This window comes from Dipodomys merriami, unplaced genomic scaffold, assembly GCF_024711535.1.
Source record: "Dipodomys merriami isolate MVZ:Mamm:240054 unplaced genomic scaffold, mDipMer1.0.p SCAF_49, whole genome shotgun sequence".
NCBI lineage: Eukaryota > Metazoa > Chordata > Mammalia > Rodentia > Heteromyidae > Dipodomys > Dipodomys merriami.
Genome location: NW_027206057.1, coordinates 1,864,305 through 1,880,842, shown reverse-complemented (window position 1 = coordinate 1,880,842; position 16,538 = coordinate 1,864,305). Strand labels below are relative to the sequence as shown.

The 16,538-nt window shown below is 37.8% G+C and overlaps 1 long non-coding RNA gene across 2 annotated transcripts in view; it reads left to right on the top strand.

Annotated features, from left to right (window-relative positions):
* LOC138809213 (uncharacterized) overlaps positions 1–16,538 on the top strand; it is a 118,229-nt gene that overhangs the window by 38,198 nt on the left and 63,493 nt on the right. The window contains exon 1 of one of the 2 annotated variants that reach the window (XR_011366750.1): positions 4,799–4,880. The exons of the other annotated variant lie outside the window; for it this stretch is intronic. This is a non-coding gene — a long non-coding RNA (uncharacterized lncRNA). Of the gene's footprint in view, positions 1–4,798; positions 4,881–16,538 lie in introns of those variants that run through there. 2 annotated transcript variants of the gene reach the window in all.

Sequence of the window (16,538 nt, the reverse complement as noted above, 5' to 3'; positions counted from 1 at the left end):
ATGATACAGACATTAAATAATATTTTTACCAGGAAGAAGACAAATTAGATGAGCCGGAGATAACATAAAATTAATCAATCATGACACTTAAAAAGATATATAAATATTTATGTAGCCATAGGGATGTCATGAAATCTTTGTGACAAAATATTTTCTCTACCCTAAAATAGTATTATGAGCAATATAGCATGACACTTACCCTTCAAATAAATGTGGGATTTTAATAAAACAAGAAGTTGAGAAAAATAGCTGATCTTATGCAGACACTCCAAAGTCCTGATTAAGAAATATGGAATCAAGTAAAGAGAGTCAAAGAGAACATTAAAGAGAACATATTAAAGAGAACATATGGAAGCTCCCCTCCTGAGATAATTTGCAGTGCCTTCCTGGAAAATTTTAAATCCATCCATCTTCTCAAATTTTTTTGAAGAGAGAAATATTTATAAAATGAGTTTGTACAAGACTGGCTGCCATTCAACTTTTGCAGAAACAAGCTGCTTATCTAATTCCTGTCTGAAGGGCATTTATTTTTATTAGTAGAAATTGTACCAGCTATTCAAACCAGCTAACTCCCCTTCTCAATAGGGAAAACATTCTTGAGATAGTCTACTGCAGACTTTTTTTTAAAAATTACACGTCAAGTAATTACATATTTGTGTCATCAACTATACATACACATGCCTAGTAGAGAAAATATCTAGAGAAAGATATCTTTATAGGAATGGAAAGGAAAATAGCACATTTGTGAGAAAGACTTTCTAAGTAGTTCTGCATAAAAAATAATGAACTTAGGCTTAGGAACTTTATCTCAATTACAGATAAACATAAAATATTGACTGAAAGCAAATCCCTGTTATAAAATGTAGTCCTGAAATTTGGTCAAAATCCAAGCACCCTGTTGTTGAAAGGAAGGGTGATATCAATGGAGATAAAGAACCTTAATCAAGCATGCAAAGACTCCAATAATTTCAAAATGTATGTAGGACCCTTATTTTATAAGTTTGTACCTTTCTTAGCCTATCTAGAAAGATAGGATTATGGCTGATGCCAGGGAGATCATTTCCTTGAAACTAATGTTTGGATTATTTGTCCGGAAAGCATCTGCTATCCTGTCCTTGAACATCCATCTGCCATCTCTCTGCCCACTCACCCAGACTGCACTCACTCCTCCTGCAGTTTATCCTTTTGACTTGGCATTTTACTAACTCAAAGTTTCATGTCATATGCCACTTCGGAGATTTCACACATATGCTCACCTCTGAATCATGTATTTACCAAACAGTTTCATAAGATTGCCTAGAGCCAATCCCTGATGTGCCTCTTCACTCAGGCATGATGGAATGTTAATGTGAAGTTTTGGCCAAGATCCCAAAGTGAAAGGTATTAGATATCAAAATGAGTTCATGAAACTTAAAGCTGATACAAATTAAAATTTTAATACTTTGAATACATTTCCCTTTCCCATAGCATAAAAGAAGTTTCACTAGGTATGAATAAAACTGACTTTGTTTTTGTTTTTGAGCAAGAGAAAATCATGAAGTACCACTTTCCTTTTATGCCAAGTAAGAATCTTAAAGTGAGATGCAAAGTGAATTATTACTATGTAATGATAGAAAGAAAATGAGTTTATATGGAAAATCAAAGGAAGGTTCAAACCCACTGCATATATTTAAGTTAGCAAAGGAAGAGAAAGTTAAAGTTGTTTTTCTGGTTACATCCCACATGTTAGTGCTTGTTCAATGCAGTGATAACACTGGTAAGACTCCCTTTATTTTTATCCCTAGAGCTTTTAGGACAGTTCTTTATCCATTAAATAATTTCTATACTGTTTTTGCTACTTTATTTTAAAGTGTCTTCAGTAAAAGCTCTTATCAAAGTGTCCCAAAAATGTTACATCTACTGCTGTGCTTTCACTAGGATATTTATTACAGGTTTACTAGTGCTTGCCTGTAATCCCATCTACTTGGGAAATAGGCAGTAGGATCATGAATTCAAGACAAATTCAGACACCAATAGTGATAACCTCTCAAAACCAATTTTTTTTAAATAAAAGGGCTAGAGCTGGGCTCAAGTAATAGAATGTTTGCCTAGCACACATGAGACACTGGGCTCAACCCCCAATATTGAAAATAATAACAATAATTTTTCTAAAGAATTCTAATATATTATCTATATTTAATTTCCTCATAGCAAAATAAAATGTCCACCAGCATGTAACTAATAATATTTTCTACCACTATATGAAGTGTGTGCACGCTTTCAATGGTCTTATGTTTATGGAAGATTCTATCATTAGAGCTTAAAAAACAGATGAGACTGTGCTGCTTTCTCCCTTCTTCTTAAAGTCAAAATAAACAAAAAATAAGCTAAGAAAACAGAAAAATAAACTAATAAAAGTAAGCCCCCTCTGCTTTCTGTGTAGATTTCTTTCTGCGTTAAAAAAAACCTAGAGTGGTCACTATTTTTACATCACCAAGGTCTTTAATGGTCAATAATTTCTACCATACTTCTGGGATATGACAATATTTTTTCATTTATTATCTTGGTTAGCTGGGGACAGTTGGGTTTCCATTAGTCTTTGCTACAATGAAAAATTATTATTCTTTTGCCCATTCTAAGGCCCCATTGTGGGGGTTAGTCCAATTACCAAGCCACTTTCAACAATGTTGTCAGGAACCAGGGAATAACCACTGTGGATCCCTGAATCCACTTGGCCAAGCGGATAATGTTTAGGTGAATCATTAATTAGCCTTGTAGATACCTACCCACTCTAGTAAGAGATGGGCACAATGATATCTTGGATATCTAGTATCAATATCAACTCTGTTTTTATATAAACAGTTTTAAAAGTGGTTATGGCTGGGTAATGGTGGCTTATGTTTGTAATCCTATTTAGGAGGCTGAGATGTGAGTATTGTGGTTCAAGGCTAGCCTTAGCAAGAAAGGCTGTGAGACTCTTATTTCCAATTAACCACCAGAAAACTTGAAGTGGCTCTGTGGGCACAAAGTGGTAGAGTGCTAGCCTTGAGCAAAAGAGTTTAGGGACAGTGCCCAGGCCCTGAGTTACAATCCCATAACTGACATGAAAGAAAAAGGTTGGTTATATGTAGGCATCAGCCATTCTGACCTCCATACATTACAAATATTGCATTTGTGTTTTCCACAGCACTAGAATATTCCCCTCCACTAGAATATTTTCCCAGTCCACCAAAGGTAAAGTCTAGGAATTGAGTCTCTATCACCTTATGCCAAGTACCATTCATGTCCTACCTGCCAACTTGGATGAATCTTTCTCTGCATCAATCCAAACTCTAATTTAAATACCTTCTTTTCCCATTTTATTCTCAGTACCACTTGTGTTCATTTGTGTCTCACAAGATGTAAGATACAAAATAGAAGGAAGGAGCAAGAGACTTATTAGGTGTTAAAACCCATGAGGACAAAATAAGGTGAATGGGAAATAGAGAATGAGAGTCAGGAAAACCATGAAACTGCAACTCTGGTTTGATTCTTTGGTGAAAAATAGGAAAAGAAGGGAAGTTGGAGAAGTTATCTTAGACTTGGGTTAATTGTAAGACAGTTTGTCAAGTCACAGAGAATTTGTGGAGTCAGGCCGCCTGTCAGATGATTGTTTTTGTTGCTCAGGAGCATAATTGCCTTAATATTCCTGCCTTGCTCCGTTTCTAGCTAGGCATAGTCCAAAGGAACTATGAGTTTGGGCTCAAATGCAGCCATGGATTTCAGAGTACTACATGAAAGGGTGCCCACAGTCAGAGATCTGAAAGGCATATTTTCTTTTCTTTAAAATTTCTTTATTTTTGGTTGTTATTATAAAGGTGATATACAGAGGTGTTACAGTTACATAAGTCAGGTAATGAGTACATTACTTTTTGGGCAATGTCACCTCTTTCCTTGCTTTTTCCCACTGAAAGGCACATTTTCAAAGCCTCACAGAGCAGAACAGTATAGGAAAAAGATAATTGGATTTGATAGAAAAGACAGTAATCTTTCATGAAACATGGGACACTCTTCCAGAATTGATGTGTCAGAGCTTCATCAACATGAAGCTATGGGTTGGAAGCTGGTGAAACAAAGGTCCACCACACAGTATGGACACCTAGAAGGCAGTAAATGTAGATTACTGAAAAGTCCCTCAGTGACAAGGGGAAAGAAAGCAACTTGCTGCTTCAGAGCAGAGGGTATTTTGTACTCTAATGAAGGTTTTGTTTATGTTTTATGGTCTAGACAGTGAGTTAGCCAGTGTGTGCTCTGTAGAAATTTGACTCCAAGATAGTTTTTTGGACAATGTGATGTCTGTGAAGAAGGAAAACTGCCAATCTGAAATGAAAGAGTGTTTCTGTGCCTGTAATCATGGACTTTGTGATTTCATTTTGGAGAAAAGCCAGTACTTAACTTTGAGACATAATCACTATATTAGATATTTTATGGCAATTTAGTCAAAGTTCAATTTGAGATTAAGCCTTTGAGGAGTTAAACTTTGAGGATGGAAATGCATTACTTTGGATTGTATCCTTTAGAAAAATGTTTCTTTTCCAAACAGAGTTAGATTTCTTTTTTAGTTTCCCTTTTCATTTGTTTATTTGTATATTTATTATCTTTAGTTGTACAAAATAGTTTTTGTTCAACATGTGGGCTTGTGAGAATAATGTGTCTTGATCAGTGACTCTCCTTTCATCATTTCCCCCCATCTCTCTCAGCCCAACTCATCCCGTCGATTTTCCTGGGTCCATTTTCATGTATGTACACTGAATAGACTTCACTGTGTCTGAAAGTTGTTCTTGTGTGGTGATTTCATGTCATTCTGGCTGAGCATTCATAAAGAGGAGATCAGGAAGGGGAACAGCAAGCAACTTTGAAAGGTATGCTTTTATCTTATGCTGGACTCTGAAGATGAGTAGACTGGGTTGATATATTCCCATATTAGACAGACTTTTTTTCTAGTGTTTTTCTGAACTAAATAAATGAACTCTGAGGCATAAGTAATTAAGCCTCAATATTTTAAAGAAGAACAAGCCATTTGTTTCACTTTCTCAATTATTATTGAAACTTTATCCTACCAAGGCACTATTGCAGCCACTTGGAAAATGTCAGTGAAGCAGGAAACAGGCCATGGTCTTTGGAGCTTAATTCTTATTCCCTGATATTCTAACTATAAAAGATCATCTTGGAGTAGGAAATAGGAAGAAGAGAAAATTTCTTTTATCTTGGCATTGTGTGATAGGACCTCAAAAAATGGGAAAAGACGCTGTGTTCAAAGATCTCTCAAACTTATGTCTTCATAAAGGACATAAGTCAGCAACTAACATGTCAACTGCTGGGGGTCCAGGTGAAAGATAACCAGCTGAGGACTCCTGCAGAGAATCTTTGTCTGTAGACTCTGAGAACTACTATATCTGGCATAAATTCTTAAACTAGCAGAAAAAAATCTCATGTGTTATTTGTTACACTTCCAGAAAAGTCTGTTAAGAGTTAGAGCCTAGTCTCAATAACTGCTTTAGGGATTGGAACGAAGTATTCCAGGCCTTCTTGGTGGTGAAGTAGTAAAAGAGGAAGTTTCAGGATTGCGTATATGCAGTTCAGAGTCATTTGATGGGGGGAGGTTGTAAGCCAGGGTATACCTCTGGAACAAGGAAAACTTGTTTGGTATTCCCAGTGATTCTTGGGAAATAGTATCCAATAATAATTTGGCTAATTAGCTGGTCACTGGTGGCTCACACCTGTAATCTTAGCTACTCAGGAAGGTGAGATCTGAAGGTTATGGTTCAAAGCCAGCCTGGGCAGGAAAGTCTATCAGACTCCTATCTCCAATTAACCACCAGAAAACCAGAAGTGGCATGGTGGTGCAAAGTGGTAGAGCACTAATCTTGAGCAAAAAAATCTAAGGGACATTACCCAGACTCTGAGTTCAAGCCCCATAACAGACCACACACACACACACACACACACACACACACACACACACACACACACACACACACACACACACACACACACGTATTGGCTTACTGAAGTCAAGCAGGACAGAAGGTTAGATACAATGTTTTTAATATCTCAAAGACAAGTATGAGTTCTAAACTGTAATAAAATCAGGTTGTTTAGCTCCTGAGAGCTTCACAGAGCACTAAAGGTGACATTTGTATATAAGCTCTAAGGAGCAACAGAGCCTGACTCACATAATAAGAATGAGACAAGGTTTTCAAAAGAGACATTATAAATGTCAGTTAAGGCCCAAAATTCTGTGCCTAACTGCATGTATATACATTCCTGTTAATAAATGATATGTGTTCCCTAGGATCCCCATTGATTGTCTTTCTTCTAAAACTTAATGGTTGAAGCACCAAACATCTCATACCACCTTAAGAGTGCAATGGAGGTAGAATCCATTCCCTAGAAGTAGTCTGTGAAATTAATTTCCCTAAGGAAGTGCACTGACCTTAGGATAAATGTCTAGGTATGACAAAATAAGTTGTATACTTTCAACCTCCATTTGTTCTTTTCTTCCACCTAAAGGTTTGTGAGAACAGACACTTTTGCAGGTATATTATCCTAGAACAAATAAAACAAACATATATAGCAATTCACCCTAAGCAAAGTGTATCATCCAAGTGACAGGGTAAATTAGCTCATTGTTTTCTGATAATAATAAACTCATATTTTAAACAGTATTCCCAATAGAAATGTTTAGCATGAAATTTGCATGTTATAATCTCATATGGTATAAAGATTATATTCTATGGCAGTAGGGACTGGACTTCCTGACTTAAGCAGCTGTTTCAGTTGTTTTCTCCCTCACTCCTTCCCTCCCTTCTTCTCTCCCTTCCTTCTTTTCTTCCTTCCTTTTTCTCCTTCTTTCTCTTTCCCTCCCTCCATCTCCTTCCTTCCTTCCTTCCCTCCTTCCTTAGTTTTATTCACACAAGACTGATGATGTTCTACTACTTGAACTATACCTCTACTTCCAGAAAAAGTCTTGGGATCTTTCTGTCTGTGCTGATTTTGAACCTTAATCCTCATATTGTAGCCTCTTGAGTAGATAGGACTACAGGCTTGAGCCACTGATGCCAGCTCTGTTGCTCTTACTGTGACTGCAATGTACAGTTTTAGATGTCAGTCTTTCATAAAGTTTATACATAATTCTAAAATTGAATTAGGTCAACTGAGCAATGTAAGAACCACTAGAATACACTGTGAAATTTGACCAAAATTTGAAAAAGAAGAAAAGGGTGAAGAGAAACAGTAATCTTTATCTTCCCTCTTCTGTGGTTCATGGACCAAAATGGCTGCAGTGCCATCCAGAAGCAGAGTCTTTCAAAACCCCCAATAGGGAGCTATTCTTATATCTTGACCTGGCCAAGAATGTGAGAGAGGTGACATTTTGTGTGTTTTGAATACATATTTCCAAAGCCTTAGAGCTTCTTCTTCTGCTCTAGATGTCCCTACACAAGATAACCTGAGTATTAAGAGAGTCCTTGTGGAGCAAAAAGCTATTCTGAGTTATCATTGTTCACCCATCTCAGCTGACCCTAACTGACTACAGATGCATGAACAAGCTGAACCGGAAGATCTATGGAGCCTGGTGAAGGCCAGAAGCACTAAGACGTGCCCAGTCTAAATTGCTGAACTATAGTTTGTTTTGGGGGAGTTTATTAAACAGCAAAAGCTAACTGATAGCTCTTCATATTTCTATGGGCCACAGAGGCCAGAAATGTCATTCACTTAGTACTTTCCTCAAAGTAAGTTCAAGTGTCACCAGGTTAGTTCAGTCAGGGTTCCTGAAAGTGCTGATCCATAGAAACACAAAGATCTCACATCAGCATATAAATCTATTCACTGCTTCCTTCAAGAAACTCTTCTTGCTACAGAGCTAGATGCTGTGTTCCATTGAAATTCCAGCACTCCGAAGGCTAACCTGGACTAGATAGTAAAAACTTCTTTCAAATAAAGAATGGAGAGATAGGGAAAGAGACAGAGAGAGAGATGGGAGGAAAGGAAGGGAAAGGAAGGGAAGGAAGTAGAGAGAAGGAAAAGGAAGGGGAAGGAGAAAGGGAAGAGAAGGGAGAAAAGAAAAGCAAGTCTTGTTACAAAAAGGACATCATCTTTAGCTGGATTGGATGGTGGTAGCTCACATCTGTAATCCTGATGGCTAAGGAGGATGATATTTGAGGATATGGTTCAAAGCCAGCCTTAGCAGAAAAGTTAATGAGACTGCTATCTCCAATGAACCACCAAAAAGCCAGAATTGGCTCAAAGTGGTAGCGTACTAGCCTTGAAAACAAAAGCACCCAGGCCCTGAGTTCATGCCCAGCACCAAAATAGAAATAAAAATAAAGGACATCATAGTGACACAGTTGATTTACATTTTGGTGTAGGGGCTATATGTTAATGCAAACTAGTGATAAATAATTAATGGACTAGCTGCTAAGGGCCACACTGTTGGTAATAATGATCTAGACATAGGGTTCAAAACTTTGTACAGGTCTGATAGCAAGTATTTTAGACTTTGTGGGCCATATAGTCACTGTCAACCCTGTTACGTTGTGAAGTGGCCACTCCCTTAGACAACTTGTTATGAACAGGTACACATAACTGTGTTCAAATGAAACTATTTTAAAAACAAGCAAAAGACTGGAATTGTTGTGTGGTATGCCTAAGCTGTATCTGCAGTTCATCACCATCAAAGGTCATGATTGGGTCTGTTTTTTTAATGATGTCAAAAGATTATAGGTATCAGGTGCTGGTAACTCATGCTTATAATCTTAGCTATTTGGGAGATGGAGACCTGAAGGATTGCAGTTTGAAGCCAGGCTGAACAGAAAAGTATATCAGAGTTCATATGACGCTAACAAGAAAAATGTAGGATTGGAAGCCTGGTAGAATGCTAGCAATGAGCAAAACAAGAAGTCTTTAGTTCAAGCCTCTTTAATTCAAAGGTTTCTTTAATTCTTTTTTTTTTTTTTTGTCAGTCGTGGGGCTTGAACTCTGGGCTTGGGCACTGTCCCTCAGCTCTTCAGCTCAAGGCAAGTGCTCTACCACTTGAGCCACAGTACCACTTCTGGTTTTCTAGTGGTTTATTGGAGATAAGAGTCTCACGGACCTTCCTGCCTGGGCTGGCTTTGAAATGTGATCCTCATATCTCAGCCTCCTGAGTATCTAGGATTACAGGCATGAGCCACTGGTGCCCGGCTTTTCTTTAATTCTTAATCTTTTTATTCTTTAATTCTCCTGCATATATATGGATGTATATGTATATATATGTATGTATAATACCTATGTTTATATATGTATGTATATGTGTATATATGTATGTATAATACATATGTATGTATAATACATATGTATGTATAATACATATATGTGTGAATAATACATATATATGTGCATATTATACATATATACATATATACATACATATATATGTGTATATAAGTAGTTAGCCACCACTAGAGATACTGCACTATTCATTTAGTGTCATGCCCACCGGATTTCCTCAATATAATGACATTTTCCTTTGGAAGCAGTATATGTGGTATGAATCTGTAACCTTAGGTATCTACCTGACCATAAACTATTTTCCTAATAGTTTTAACAAGTTATGTGATTACTTGTTTTCATCAAGTAGTCATCTGCTGCCACCTCTGTGAAATAAATGGATTTGTCTAGGTCATCTCAAACTTCACTTTTAGCTCTAATATTAGATGTCAGTCTAATACTGACATTATTTGCATTGTACATGATCAGATCTGTTGCTGAAAATGACTAAGTGATTAAAAAAAATAAATCCCTAGGAAGCAGGGAGGAAGCCCTGGTGAATGATATTTTAAGGAGGTACAATATTGGTTTCCCATTTATTTTTTTCTTCTACTGTTTTGTTAGGCTTCTGAAGAGGCTGATGTGGTAACAACAGTTTCATGCTTGAAGGTCACTGTGCTAAATATGTGTAATAAATCCAACCTCTGGAGATAAATAAATAATGACTGGTTGAATACATGGTAGACTTTTCTTGAAGCTATGAGAGAAGAGGACTGGAGAAGACTAAAGAGAGAACAAAACAACTATTTCTAAGAATCTAGATGTCTCATTCTGGGACCTAGGAAAATAGACCTATTTTTTATTGGTTAAAGAATTTAGAGGAGTAGGTGGAATTTAAAGGCATGTGGGTTACATGTCAAAATAATTCGAAATTCAAGCTGACTGGAATAAGCAGATTGTTTTTCTTTGAGGCTAAAAGGTCTTACTTACCCCTTAGAAGGGTCTCAGCTGAGACTGGTGGGTCATGGTTCAAGAATGCACAGAAGAACAGGCCTTCTGCATTGAGTCAGAAAGGAGACTGAATCACGCCTAAGACTACATTTCTACTTAGAGATCTGTCATTGCAAAGTCATCTTTGCCTTCTTCTGCATTATTGAACTCTACCTCTCATTCCACTTCTTCAACACCTTGTATATTTATCCATCTTTTGGTTCTGTTGCCACTGTGACTATAGTCTCTACTAATTATCTTTATGAACTGCATGCCTAAGACATACTTTGCTAAAGTTGTTGGTCCTGTCCTCTGTACTCCCCATGTGACTTTAATTACTTTCCAACACTCAACTCAAAATCTCTTTTAGAAGCATTTTCTTGTCTGGATAACAGCATCTTCCATGACATCCACTGAACAAAATGATATTTGTACATACTTCTATTGTACATATTCCTCTATATTGTAATTTTACATTTACAAATCTGGCAAATGAAGGTCTTCTATTTAGTTTACTGACACTGTTTACTTCATAAGGGGCAAAGTTTATTTGGGCCCATAATTTCAGAGGATTTACTCTGTGCTCATATGACTTGATTGCTTTGGGCCACCAAGTGAGAACTGGTGTCAGAGGATGCCTAATCATGGCAGGGCGATAGAGGGGCCAGTGCCAATATGTTCCCTTTGTGGGCACACTTCCGATGGCCTAACCTTCTAGTGGTACATCACACTTCTTAAAAGTTCCACATCTTCTCAATAGCACCATAGGCTTGGACCAAACCTTCAATAAATGGATCTTTGAGAGACATCCCAGATCCAAATGACAGCATCTCTTCTAGGACAAGGGTGATGCCCATACCCTTGTATTACTAGCACATGGAAGAGTATTCCCTGGAGGAGTTGATAAACACTGACTAAATAAACATTGAGATTCCACATTTATAAATTCTTATGATCATATTATTTTTTGAGGTGAGAAAAGAGGGCCTATGACCTAGGTCAGTATTTTTATATATAAAAGAGTATAGCTCAGTTTTACAACATTATGTTCCCCAGCACTCTCCTGAGGGGAATGAGTTTTCTATGGATGTTTAAAAAGAAAATATTAGCTGTAGCAATAAAAAGAAAAAGGGAAAGAGAAAAGTTATTGCAAAGAGCTTTGGGTTCTGCCAGAGCCCCATACAAAGACTTAAGTCATGTTGGTGAGGAAGACATCAAAAAATAGAAAGGATATCATCTGAGGAAAAGAAGAGAGAAACAGTAAAAAAATCAATTAGTTAAAAATTAAAAATGTATTATAGCTAGTACAAAAATAAAGACAAAAAGAGAGATAATGATACACAATTTTGTGACATTTTGATCAGACAGTCATGCTTACAGGATCCTGAAGGTTCTCAATCTCTGGTAAAGAAGAGAAGCCCAAAGGGGGCATGACACTGTTTCTGGGCAGCTTTGTGAAGAACAGGCAGAGGAAGATTAGCTGAAAGATTGGTGCTTCCCAGTGATTCAGCTACTCATGTGAGGCTTTTTCCCCTTCCTGTCCTGAGCAGAATCTCTTTGTCCTGGTGCCAGGGGAGGTACTATTTGATTCTCTTGGCTAAGACCAGTCTAAAAAAAAAATGGAGAGCAGAATTTAACTCTTATTCATTTATTTTTACAGCTTCTCCCTCCATTTTACAAATTTTGCCATTATCTTCAATTTCCTTCTAATTTCTTTATTCTCTCTCCTTCGTTCCAGTTGCTTATTCAGCCTTCCCCCTCATTTGTGGCATCCTACCAGGGCATCCTGACATGACATTCTAGCTCTTATTCTCTTCATCCCTCCTTGGTAGCCATAGTACCATGTTCATTTTCTGGAAAATTTGCTTGTCCAGACTGAGCCAAATTGCAACGACTTTGATTTTTCTAGTGTACTTTTCTCCCACACATGCATTTTGCCAGGAACTTTCAGTGGCTTAATCAGAAGATGGAGTAAATATTAAATATTAAGAACAGGACACCATTTGAAAAGCTAACTCACTTCTTTTTAAAAGTGGAGATTTCAGTCCTAAAAAAGCTTCAAATCACTAACAAATACATTTCATTAAAATAGGCAGAACACAGGCTGGGAATGTGGCTTAGTGGTAGATTGCTTGCCTAGCATGAGTGAAGCCATGGGTTTGATTCCTTAGTACCACATAAGCAGATAAAGCAGGAAATGACACTGTGGCTCAAGTGGTAGAGTGCTAGTCTTGAGTAAAAGAAGCTCGGGGACAGTGCCCAGGCCCTGAGTTCAAGCCCCAGGACTGGCAAAAAAAAAAAGGCAGAAGACACAGTATTTGAGATTTTCATTTTGCTATAATCATTTTGATAACAGCTGTTGTTATTTGGGGAGGAGTTTTTTTTGTCAAAATAGCTGACCATCTTGTACTAATTAAAAGCAGAATATAATAAGTATGCTTTTTTTGAGAAATTGATGGCAATGATTGAATTCACTATTTTTGTTGACTTTTTTTTTAATGTGTGCCTCTTCCTGACATTTCCTAACAAGGGCACACACTGCCCCACTCAGAATGAATCAAATGGTGGTTCAAATGGTTGAGTGCTAGCCTTGAGCACAAAAAGACTCAGGGAGAACTGAGCTCTGAGTTCAAGCCCCAAGACTGGTAAAAAAAAAAATACAGGATGATTTGGAGAAGCACTTTCTCTGGTCTTCTAATATTGGCTTCTGCCAGAAGAAATGATGGCCCATATCTCCTGGACTCTATTGTAGTTCTTCTCTGTACTCACCACTATACCAGTTGGCAATGCATGTAGCCATGTAATAGGCAACTCCCATACTTCTTTTTGGGGGCTCTTGAAAGCAAGATAAAAGCTAGGCATCCAGTTCACCATTTTGCATCTGTGATTTTGATGTAAACCATTTTTTCCTGTGGTCACTTGGTAACCACCTCCAGGAAGGAAGGGATTTATTGATGAAAAGTCAGCTCTACTGACAGGCAGTGCCATGTTATCATCTTGTGGCAAAATGATAAAAGAGAACAGCTAAAAGTTCAGAACGACCATTTGCCAGACAACAGTGACTTTTTTCCTTTCCCCTCGTGAAGTAATCATAACTTTTTGTGAACCTCCTTAGAGGCAAAGACAAGTCCACACCTGTGACTTGGGACTGTTTTAATTATGCACATTTACCTTATGCCAATTCTCCCTATTTGATGATGTCTGTACTCCTGAAGACTGTAAAAAGATGTTCCTAAGTGCCATCTTCTCGGGGATGCCAAATAATCTACTTTCTTTGGCCTTCACTGTGTCTCTTTATTTGGCATACAGGAGGCAATGGCTGGACCTGACATAAGGAACTCCTGGAATTGGGGTCTGAAGTAAAACATTGCAGTTTCAGGTGGTCGAGAGTAGCTTGTCAGTGTCTCTCTTCATTCTTCGCATGACAGGAGCTTCCTTTCTTTTTACACCAGAAGCTGGCTGGTCTGGGAAGGTTCCCACTTCCTCTAGAGCCCTACCCCTAGTTTGTTCACACACAAACAGCATATACCCAAGCTGAAGACCATCCTCTAAGTGCGTCGGATGGTTTGCATGGTAAGTACAGAATTGTGTATTTGATGGAAAGAGCTTGAGAAAACCCGATCCTTTGCCTACTGGTTTCAAGATTTTCAACTCTGCCCAGCAATAAACTTTCCTTTAGGAAGGAAGAGTCTGGAGAAATCAAGAAATTTTCTGGACTTGGCTCAGAGCTCTCAGTACTGCCATGCAACAAACCACAGGAGACATAGAATTAGCTCCAAAAGTGGAGAAATCCATCAGGTTTGGGGCTGTCAATCTTCATGGTAACCCACAGGTGCCTTGGCTTCCTTCTTACGACTTACTATAGGACCACTGGCCACCAGCTCTCTATAGCCCAAGTTCTCTGCTGCTCAAACTTTTCAACAGGTCTGTGTCTGTTGTCTCTTTCCCTATGACTTCCTCCTGTGGCTGTCTCTCACACAGATACTGTGGCAGCATACCAGGATCTGTGGCAGCATATCCCCAGGCTCCTTTACTTGTGATTATTAGTTGCTTTCAGGTCAGAGTAGTTCAGTCTCAAATGACAGAAACCCCTCTCAAGAAGTCTCCTGGCTACAGCACTCTAACATATGGGGAACAATGCAGTGGATTTCTTCTCCAGTGCTGGACTGGCAGACAGAGAGGATCACTATCACACCGAATCCCTGCACATGATTTAAGTCTTATTGGAACTGAAGGCTTATACTACAGCCAGGACTGCCAGTGTTTTGTCACAAGAGTTGCCTGGTTTACCTTGTATTTGTGGTTTCCAGTTCCCTGACCTCCAAGAAGCTGGGGTTGGAACTGTGGAGGTTTTTTGTTGTTGTTGTTTTGTTTTTGTTTACTTTGCTCTGCATCATCTTCAGTTTCTCCATGTTTTTAGCTGTCCTATGACCTCTTTTTATTCCTGATGGTACTTCTTCTATCTGTTCAGAATATAATCTTACTTTTGTTACCCTGATTCTTTTCATTCACGGGGAGAATTTATAATCTTCCATGTTTCCTACTACATTTTAAATATTTTAAAAGCATATTATTTATATTATAAAGAATGTATTATCACTGTATGGAGGTTAACAAACTTGCTCATCAAAGTTAGCAAGAAAAAGAATAATCTTTAGTATCAAATTATATAGTGATAAAATGATAAAAATACCACATTTTGTGGAATGAGATTTTTTTTTAGATGGTTTGCTATGGGCTCAGCAAAGTGGACTAGCTAGCCCATATAACAGCTAGTGCACATCCCAGAAGTGGGAAGCTGTCATTCTTTAGGACTTATTTATTCTCCAAGGAAAGTCAAGCACAAGTATTCAAAGTCCACACTGTCTTTTATTAAGTGGAGTAATTCATCTTTCATCATGAATTCAAAGGACCTATAACTTTAAATACATATGTACTTTCTGTGTTGTTCAGAATACTTTTAAATTGAAGGTTTTTTGTTTTATATCAATGACAAAGGTGTAAAACAGCACAAAAGGAAAGTGGTTATGTACTCACCTTGACAAAGATAGGGCAGAGAGGAAGGGTGGGTGGGAAAGATGGATGGATAGATGGATATTCGGGTCTGGGCTGTAAGTTCAGAGGTTAGCATTTGTCTAGCAAGGCTAGCAAAGCCCCAGGTATGACTCCCAGCACCAAACAATCAATCAGTGTATTTTCAGATTTCAAATTACCTTTCTCCATGGATTTTAGTATATTTAAAATAGATATAAAATAGATTCCATGTAGTTTGGAGGAAGTGGGAAGGAAGATGAAGTATAAGTTTTATCAAGTAGGTTTTCAGGAGAGAATTAAGCTCTACTTTCCTTATTATATACTATCTGTAGTAGCGTAGAAAAAAATGCTAAATCATGACTATATTCTGTGCTTAAGAGGCACACAAGGAGCACTAAGATTCTCTATAATGAACATAATGGGATGAGTGAGAGAAATGCAATAGGTGAATATCTAGAAGATAAATGTAGCATGAAAACTGACACTTAACCTGCAAAAATATTTCCTCTGAGCCTTTACCATTTAACCACTAGTACTATTGTGTACTTGATTGAAATTACACTTCAAATAATATTGTGAAAGTCTGTTTAGTAAGTTCCAACTTAATGTAGGGAGAATTGATATAAAACTGTAAGAGCTGGAGCTCTTGGTTAATTTCTAAAAGAAAGTCATTGGTAATACTTTAAATTCTAGGATGATCTGACTTGCAAACATTGTGAAATAAATTTCATTTCAATTAAAAAGAATGTATTACACCTGCTGGGCCCCTGTGACACATGCCTACAATTCTAGCTACCTGGAGAATGAGAGTAGAATGATTGAAGTTTGAGGTCAGCCCAGGCAGAAAAACTTATGCGACCCTATCTCAAAAATAACCAGCAAAAACAGGTCTGGAGGTATGGTTCAAGTGGTAGAGCACCAGACTAGAAAACTGAGAAGCCCTGAATTCAAACTTCAGTATTGCCTTTTGCTGAAATATTTTCCCTAAAGTCCTCCTGAGAATCTATAGAACATCCAATCAGTTATAAACTCCTGCTGTGTATCTTTCCTGAGCATGAATGTTGTCTCCCCAGTTGGGCCTCATTCTCCCTCAGTACTGCTGCTTTTCCATCACTTACCACCACTGCTTCTCCATGACACCACTATCTCTGGATTAGTATAGAGTCTTTCTTTTTTTCTTGACAGTTGTGAGGCTTGAACTCAGAGCCTGGGCATTGTCCTTGAGCTCTTCGGTCAATGCTAGTGGT